We start from the raw sequence: 10,187 nt of genomic DNA on the forward strand, positions 1-10,187 counted from the left end.
TATATATAAAGGGATAGATCAGTGGGAGAGTGGAGGTCGCATATTGGGCCCAGGCCACGCGGGTCTTCATACGGAATTTTTCAGAGTAACCGAGTACGACCCACATGAACTCCCCGCTTATCACGAACAACATAGAACGACTGGTCCTGTTCCAGGCATTTCACTTGCAGCTACATGCGACAACAGTGATTATCAATCATGAACCTCACAAAACCAAAAGTGTTGCAGGAAAGGACAAAAAGCAATGAGTAAAAACACGTGTTTGGTAGCAGATGTAATGAGGAAGGCCAAATAAACAAAAAAAGGAACTGAAAATACATTATCCCGACGGTACCGGAGCGTGAGATGATACACAATTGACGAATCTCTGGGTTTTGTATCCAGAAACAAAAGGGATACCAACGGGCACTGTATTTTGGTAGCGAATATAATCCGCTCCGAAGAAGCGAAGCAAATGCATCTCCTCAAATTCGATTCGAGTGCGGAAAAATGAATGACATGCAAAAACATAGGCAACCAAACAAACTGGATTGCCAAGAAGTACTTGGGTTCCAATAGCCCAATAAAACCAACCAACATAGGCTGGATGACGAACCCAAGAGTACACACCGTGTGTGACCAAGACGTGCTCTGGCCTTCGTGAAACTTCAACAAAGTGGTCAAAGTTTGTACGCGCTGTCAGTATTGCAGTCTTGCGTAAGACTTCCCCCAAAAAACAAATGAAGAGTCCCGAAAGTCTCAACCAAGTTGGAGTTGACCAGGAGATTGCGTAGAAATCTACGAAGAGCGTTTCAATCCAGTACTCCACAACGCTTGATAAAAGTGCGATTAAGTATTCGGGACTGTGATCGAGCATGTAGATATCGATAGAACAGCGAACTGGGTTGAAAATAGCAGTGAAAAAGAATTCGGACCAGTGGAAGAAGCCTAGCAATATTAGATATGAACCGAAGGGCCAGAAAACACGATACTGTTGAGGAGATAGGGATGTTGCACAGAGAAGCAGTCCCAGACCAACGTTATAACCCAGAAAAAAAGCGCTCCAAACATTCTGCCTGGGATCGCAATGTCCTGCTTTTGTCGCGATTTGAAGGCAATAGGATATGATGAGACTAAGGATCGGTATAGACAAAGCAGGATACAGAACAGTGTACACAATACTATGAAACACAATGTGATCAGTTGACGCCAGACAGTAGACAAAGGGAAACAACAGTCCGCCGCTGATGAAACCGACGCACGAAAGAACTGCATCCAACGAAGATGTCCTAAGACTATAGACTAGTCGGTTCCAGAGGCTGTGTCCATCATTAGTTTCGATGGGGGCCTAAAAGAATACCAATTTAAGAAGACTTAATAGGCCTTGAACACCGGAATTAGAAGCCCAAATACAAGTGTTATAAACAGAAAGAACGATCTGGCAGCTTCACCGAGGCCGCTAATCATGCTTGATACTTACTTGTCATTTTCAAGTTATGGGGTCCAGAAGAAGTCGTTACCGTCGTAAAAAGTCAGCACACGGTTAATGGACTAAATCCATCAGTCTTCTATGGTTCCTTGCACCAAGCCCATACATACATATGTTTACCAATCAATCTCGAAATCGGGTAATGGTGGTCCGCACATGATCAAATGTTCATTTTGAGGTACATTGCTAGTCACATTCTGAAACTGTCACAGTGCTTTTCCTGCCGGGATCCACAGGGATTTCGAGAGTCGACCTACCCAGCATCTGTGAGTCACTTTGGGTCAATATGAAATAAGCGCTTCTTGAAAAAAGGGAGTGGTGTGCTGGTTTGCTCCGATCGTAGCAAACAAAATCACGGAAACAACCGAACCATCCACCTGAAGTGGGCTTTTTTGAGATCAAACGCTGGCTTAGGGCTTCACCCCAATCCTTGGACAATGTGGGTGGGAGGTTATCTGAGCCGGGAGCTCGTTGACACCTAGGAGTAGACATGCAGCCATAAACCTCCGAAAATGCACGGGGTTCCAGGTTCATCAATCAGAGTTCGAGTGCAGCTCGACAGTTCGACTGGATAGCAACACATGGCCACGATAATTGTCGCCCGAATTGTTCAGTCCAGCAGCACTTCTTTATAGAAAATTATCACGCTAATTTGATCCTCAATGCTTTTGCTTACAGACGGTTTCCAGTGACTGGATTCAAGGATCAACCGAAATAAATTCAGGGCATTTCCGGTGTTCCTCACCTCCTCGTCAATATTGACAGCAACACCATATGAGAGCAGTGAGGCTTCACTGGCCTACAATCACAATTGTTCAGCTGTAGCAACCTTTCGGTGACAAGCTGCCATGCCACACGAAGGAAGCACGAGGGCTGGGATACTGCCAGGTTGTCCAAGCCTAGACAGGGGAAGTCGAGAGGCAGAGGTGGGGTTCGAAACACAGACCTTTCGGCCAGTAAATTTGCGCTCTAACCACTGAGCCATCTTGCCCTCATATATGTAGTGAAAAAAGGAAAAGGCCTCGCGGCTAGGGAACACGCTAAGTTTCACTTAATGTCAGATAATGAGCCGGCCTGAATTATGCTCAGAACAGGCAGAGACAGATTTAAGAGGTCCAAGTAGAGCCGATTTCCTGTCTGATACCCAGTGCTTCAGTGGGGCTGGTGGTGGTATGATACCGGTGAAACCCTCCACAATGCACTAATACGAGGCGATTTCGTCCCCGTGTGAATTGACACCTGAGGGTTTAGCGGTTGGGAGATTCCAGGATGCAGTTCCGATCAATCTGTTTAACTTCGGGATCTGCCATCCTCTCAGTTGCTAAGCGAAGGGGGAGTCGACTTTGGAAGTGTACTGTCAGAGACCGGACAAACAATCCGACGGGAGCGACAGTAGCTTACTGATCTGCGTCTTCGGTAACTGGAAATGGTGTGGTCATTTTGGGTCCGTAACTGGTACGCTGTCGGAGAGCACCCTGAAACCAGACAAATTCGGTTGCTTCGGGTGTTAACGCTGTGTAAAAAGTCTGCGATTAGCACACAACTGAAGCATTTTTACCGTAGTTTATGCGTAGCGAGTTCAATCCAGGTCAATGCCCAATTCTGTTTCACTTGCGCATTCAAATCTACAACGACATCTGAGCCGTAATAGGTCATTTGAAGCGTCATAAATGTTTTCTTTGATAGGGCTAGGGCTACTGCCAGTTAGGGCATTAGCAGATACGACAAAAGGACAACAATTAACCTCCCGCATGTGATTCTTTCACTGCAGTCTTAAAACCAGTCCTCTTCTGAGCGACCACCAATATTAGTTAGGCTCCACCGCCCTCATCATCACCATTGACAATGACACCGGCCACTAAATCACCAGAGACATCAGTCTTGACACTGATACCAAACTGCTGTAGAACAAAATTCATTTAATTAGATTGAAGTCCTTAAGGTGAAAAAGAATAACGGACACGGAAAGAACATAGCACTAGTGCTACTGTACATATACTTAGCTGCCTATACACATATTCACACAATCGGCAGAAAGCTGACAGCGGTTAGAGGCCATTTGCTACAATGTCTTCAGCCAAGCGTAGAGGGACGGATGAGTCACGGGGACTCCTTCCTGGAGGATGGGTTGCACCAGCAATCAAAACCACCGTAGTCTCTTTCACATCCTTCTGAAAAGTCATTAGTTGTCCACCTAGAAGTTTGTGCCACGCTGAAGAAGGCACAAAGAACATTCAGCTCTAAGGAAGATGATCTGGCATCATAGAGGATGGCTGAGCCACTGCTGTTGATGCTGGATGTTCTTTGCGATTGAAGTATCTGCTGCACAACCGGTTTCTATTTACCTCTTTACGGATTCATCGATGTTATTCGATACCAGCAAAGCTTCTGGGACATCAGTGGTCAAAGGCCTGAAGGTATCTCAGATCGTCTGCGCGTAGAGGTCATGTCTCGCAACCACATGACAACACAACTTGAACCGAGGACTGGTACAACCGACCCTCGAGACCGAGTGATAAGCCGTTTTGAAGCCAAAAATCAGCGCGATTTCAAAATACGCGGATACTTATGTACCGATTTTGTCCGACATACCACTGGAGTTGAATGCCCAGGTGTGTAGAGTTCGCTATAACCTCCAACGTTTCTCCTTGAACTGTAAGGGGCATGCTCAGAGAATGTACGCTCAGAAGCATAACTTTGCACTTTGTATTTGCAAGGTTCATGCCAAAGGTTCTACTGTGGTAGTCATTCAGTAGATAGTTACGGTCGACACTGGAGCGTTCGGTCTCAGTGAATTCTCCGGGGTAAAGCAGTGGGACCGAAATAGAACGACGTTTTGATCTTGCGGTCGATCATGCTTTATTGGCAGCGATCTGAGAACCCCTTACAGCCAACCGTTTTTCAGCGACAGAACTGTAGCCCGTCGAGGTATACGTTGAAACGCCGAACACAGACCATTTACCGCGTCGACCCTAATTAAAACAGACCATCGTATCGCTATGGTACCGAGACAAGGATTGTCGAACATCTGAAGTCCTCTCAGTTTCGCTGCTCGAAAAGGCCAAGTCTCACAGCCATATAACAAAACAGACCGCGCTTTAGCCCTACACACAGTGCGGGCTGCTTTGTTGTACGATTGAGACTTGGCCTGTTCGAGCAGCGAAACTGAGACGCCTTCAGGTGCTCGACAATCGTTGCTTCAAGACTACAGCTCGCGTGAGTCGATGTCGGAGAGCCCGTAACAAGGCAATTAGAAAGAATTTTCGGTTGTGCATTGGGAACTTCTTTGAAGAATGTGTCCAGCACCAGAAGCTGCGTTGGTTAGGGCATGTATTGTATATGCCGAACCATCATTTGCCGAAGAGAGTGCTGTTTTTCGTGCCCAATTCAGGGTGGTGGAAGAAGAGAGGTGGCTAACCCTTGAGCTGGCACGAAACGTTTGGGTGATGTCAGTGCTACTCGCCTCCCAGGATGGGGACCGTGTGATTCCCACTGCGCTCGGTTGGAGACGCTGCAAGATATGGCTGCTAATCGATGTCAATGGTCTTCTTGTCAGTTTCTATCCAGATTGCTTGAATGTGTTTGGAGGTGTATGTACCTCAGAATGATTATAGTAAGCTAGCACCAAGTCCTTTCCCTGTTCACCCGCATTCTTTTCTTCACACTGATGCTTTCAAACAAACCATGGTTGTACGGTATTGAAGCATCACTGTTAGACACTGATGCCATGCTGTCCATGGTGATGATGGTGGTAGTAGTGGCCCATTTTTTCCCAATCACATCATGCATTCTTCGGGTCATATAATCATGAAGTGATACACATGAACCGGGCTTTCGCCCCAGTTCAGAGGGTCGGGTTAGTTCTTGTCGTTCAGCGGTCAGCGGCTTATGGTCATCTGAAAAGCACAAGTGGAAAAAAGCAGCGCTGGAAAGTAAGCTTGCCAAAGCGAGGACTTACATGGAACGAGTATTTAAAAGCAATATGAATTGTCGAAGGAATGTTGTCGCACGCACCAGCTACTGATGTCAGAAAAATTGCCCAAGGAAAGCGCGATCCCTATGCTCGAGAGCCTTCTTGCTGTCTTTGGAGCATTTACCGGAATCTGGTTGGAACACCGAATGCTAAAGTACGTCTGACAGTCTTCGGGAAAAATGAAGTGCCCCCGATAAATGAACCGATCACACATCGTAGGTTGCGCTGGCTTGCCCACGTGCTCCGCATGCCAGCCGGCTGACTCACTCGAAGGGCATTTTTCGCACAATCACGTAGAAACAAAGCAAGGAAGGCCAAAGAATGATCTGGCAGCGAATTGTGAAAGCCATTACCAGCAAACTGAGCTGCGCTGGTCATTACTATCTCCCTGGATGGGGACCTCGAGACGGGAGGCATCAATTATTAGAGACATTGTCAGATATGACCCAGTAGCGCCCTCTATTGCCTTTAAGGCATAGTTCCCCTCCAAATCTCTGCAATGGCAACTCTACTGACAATCCTGTATTTACGCATCAATTACATCAGTTCCAGTCTCGGATGTGCAGCTATCTCCACCTCCTCAAGTCATTGGTGAGGTAAACTGTGACCGGTAGAACCACTGTACAGCAAGAACATGGTTTGTGCAACTGGTGGCGCTGAAGCTTCCCACATTCGAGGTTCAGGGTTCTTGGCCCAGTAGCAGCTGAGGTCAAAAGTTAGCACACAGTAGTCGCCATGTTCCGGTGATAATTAATATCACCGATCGACGAATTATCTTCCATCGGTAATGGTCAGACCCAGTAGCGATGGTAGTTGGCCTGTGCGGTATCTGATGCATGAAAATGTTGAGTCCAAGCGCTTTGTTGCACTTGTGTCAGCACCGATGTAAAATATCCACTATATCCACCAGGCTTTGAAGGCATTAAAGTCAACTACCAGAAAAAGATGCGTGAAGCCTATAGGTCTGAACAAAGTATTCGGGCAGACTCTAGGAGCAGCGGTGAACTACCCGGAGAACAAAAGAGTCAGTCCAGGGCGGTGGAATCTGAATCCACAGTGCATCACAGAAAGGTGCAGGAGTGATGTCCTTCAGGTAGGGTTGTGTCCAAGTACGAAGCAACAGCATCTGATCTCTCGTGCTTTGAGCCACTCCGGAAAACGAAGTGATCATTAACCGAGATCCATGTCAGAGACACCTGATGTACGCCACGTCTCCGTGAATGCCGTTGTTGATTTCTCCTGTGAATGGAGTGTTATTCCTTTTTTCTGATTACTCATGAGCAGCATGACTGTTTATTGTAACGCCGTTCCTCCCCCGGATTTTCACTCCCGCTCAAGGTATGCCTATGCCCTAGTTACTAATGTCAATATTTTGATACCTGTCAGTCTTCGATTGCAACTTTTTACCAACTCTACCTATTTTCGAGTGTCCGATCCAACGGAAAAGCGGGTCAGCTGGAGATCAAACCGGGTTGTCGGATAATACGAAAGCGCACTATCAGCCGCGCCAACTCGACATCTGGGCGGTCGTTTTTTGCATTACACATGTATTGCATCTTGCTGAGTAGTCTTTCATTAGGATGTTTTAAACGACCCATTCGATTTGATACGTGACACGATCTACTGCGTCGTTATCTCCGTATAAGGCCTATTTACACTGCTTGTCCGTATCCAAAGCCATGCTGCTTCACTGTCGCTTTCTCTGCTCCTGCCAGTTGCACTATGATTGATTAACCGGTTCTCAATACGGCGTCTCCTGGCCTCCTCCGTGTGTTCCTGCAGCCCAGTGAATACGAACTGAGAGTATATAAGTAGTGCACTACTCATAAGGTTGCTGAAAATTCTTTGACAGCACAAGACCGGTTTCGCCCTTTTTGAGTGTAGTCAGATAGCTGTAATCGTCACGAAGAGAATGGACCTTACTGTGGTGTGACGGTTTGTGTACCTCGGCGACCCATTGAGCTATACTGGGGGTGTCTGCGTGTATTGCACAGAGTCTCTCATACTGGGTTGGGCCACGGGCAGAGGTCTGACGAACAGTCTCCTGGCCCGCCAGGCTGGGGAGGGGAACATGTGTGGCGACGTGTTCCGCAAAAATGGTAATGCACTTGCATTTCCAGCCCAACACCGCTGCCTTGCGGCCAAGCTTTTGAGTCAAAGGCTTTGGTTGAGGACCCTAATCGTCCTCCTGTCTAGGTGTGGGCCCCCTGGAAGTATCCCAGCCCTTGTACAACCATGACATACACAACTAACAATACTCTCATGCTACATCGGCCGTCGCGTGGTGCCATCATCCGGGTTGCATTACTTGCTGCGTACAGCAGGGCGGGTAGGCGAAAACATGCTATTGCCGACGCCTTCCTTCTTCCACCCTCTCCCACCTAAATGTGAATACTTTCTCCGCAAGTCCCAGCACTAGGATTCACCGTTTTGCTCACACTGCATCACACTCAGCTACAGCTTCTATACTTCCGAGCTCAGTCAAAACCCTAAACACTTCAAATTCTGTTTTCAAACCCCGAAAGCCTGTCTACTTAGCCACCTTTAATGTTCGCACACTGAAGCGAGCAAGTCAACAGATGGCTCTTGCTCGTACACTGGATTCCCTCTGTATTGATGTATGTTGTCTGTCAGAAACAAGGACGCAATACTGTGATCATACTGACTGCCCCCTCGTTCTCATTCAGGTTCCGACTACGCAGCTCTGGTGATACAGAGGTCGCTGCAGCTGCATATGCTGGGGTGGGTATTGTATTGAGCGAACGAGCGTTAGTGTCTCTGCTTGATTGGATACCCACTGTTCGTTTGGCAACATCTGTGAGAGAATCTAGGGGAAGTGAGGTTCATCGCACCTTGTTTATTGTGTTTGCTTACGCCCTAGTTGACTGCAATTCCGAATTTGCCAAGGACGATTTCTATAACGCTCTAGGTGCCCTTCTACAGCAGACTAGCTCAGATATGGTTGTGCTTGCTAGTGATATGAACGCCAAGGTAGGTAGACTAAGCGGGACGAGATGGCTCAAGTGGTTAGAGCACGAATTTACTGACCGGAAGGTCCGTGGTTCGAACCCGACCTCTGCCTCTCGACTTCTCCTGTCTAGGCTTGGGCAACCTGGCAGTATTTCAGCCCTCGTGCTTCCTTCGGGTGGCATGGCAGCTAGGCATCGGAAGGATGTTACAGCTGAATTGGATACGAGACGCACGGACAACGGAGACCGCTTACTTCAGATGTATGCCAATCACAGACTGTCCCTCTGCAGTGCGAATTTCCGAAACAGTGGAAATCGCTTGACAACTTGGTGCCCACCAACAAACCAGCGCCGAATCCAAACAGACCACATCGCCGTCAGTTATCGGTGGCGAGGGTCGATCACCGCCCGACGCTCCTTCTGGAACACCAGCATGGACTCCAACCATGCACTCGTACGCTGCTGCTTTCCATTGTGCTATTTAGGTGTACGCAAAGCGCGCACACTTCGCTTAGCCAGTGAAAAGCTAGTGGACCCAGAAGTCAAACGAAACTATCCGAACCAGTTCCCTGAGTACTTACCGGACAGTACGGTGTCGGATATAAACGGCCACTTGGAAAAATGTCCAAAGCGCTACTCAAAGCCGGAATATCTGCTTGCGGTACAACCCGACCAACCTCATCCAAGCATAGGATCTCTGACAGGACCGTGCCTTTGCTGGAGATCCGGCGAGATTCCACCTTGCCACCACCACAACTCCTGGGGCAACACCCCATTCCAGGTGAAACTGAGTGTCCGCGCAGACCGAAAAGCTTGGTGGATCCGAAATACCGAAGAAATGAAAGATGCAAAGAATGCTGGAAACGTACAAACTGTTCCACCTGATTCATTCGACTGGTCCTCGGGAACCTCTTGTCAGCGAAATAATCAGAGACAAAAGTGGCTCCATGATGTGCAGCGAAGCAGAACGTTTGGACCGCGGGCCACAGTACTTCGAACAGCAATTAAGCTGGCCACGTCCAGTCCAGAATCCTAGCCTTCAACAGAAAGGTGAACCGTTTCAGAAGTGTCAGAATGTATTTCTCTACCCGAGCGTCATCGTGCCTTTTACCTCCTCTTTTCAAGGATGGCGACTGACTCCTCAGCCAGTGCCTGTCTAGCCTATTAGGGTCTATCTGGGAGAGGGAGACCGTCCCAGACAACTGGGATGAATCGATAGTAGTGCCCACTTTCAAAAAGGGTACTTGCAGTGAATGTAGCAACCAGAGGTGTTAGTTTGACGCCTGTTGCGTCATTGATTCTTTGTCGTCTTATGGCGGTACGCGAAGTCCTGACTCGTGAGAATCAAGCAGGATTTCGACCGGGTAGAGGCTGCGTTGACCACATCTTCACACTCGGTCAGGTATTAGAGCGACGCCACATATACAGACGACCCACAATCCTGGTATTCCTTGACTTCAAGGGTGCGTCCGATTCTGTTGATCGATTAGTTCTGTTAACTACACCTGCTCAACAGAATATACTCCAGAAGTTTGTAAACATAATCCGATATACAGACACAATCCTGGTATTCCTTGACTTCAAGGGTGCGTCCGATTCTGTTGATCGATTAGTTCTGTTAACTACACCTGCTCAACACAACAGACTCCAGAAGTTTGTAAACATAATCCGATCCCTATATTCACATACTTCTGGGTGGGTGAGTGTCATGACTATATAACCCATACATTTGCATAACCCATTAACTCGTGATTCTCACTCTATTTTCAGCTCATGT

The sequence above is a fragment of the Opisthorchis viverrini genome (genome assembly GCF_000715545.1).
Source record: "Opisthorchis viverrini unplaced genomic scaffold opera_v5_395, whole genome shotgun sequence".
Lineage (NCBI taxonomy): Eukaryota > Metazoa > Platyhelminthes > Trematoda > Opisthorchiida > Opisthorchiidae > Opisthorchis > Opisthorchis viverrini.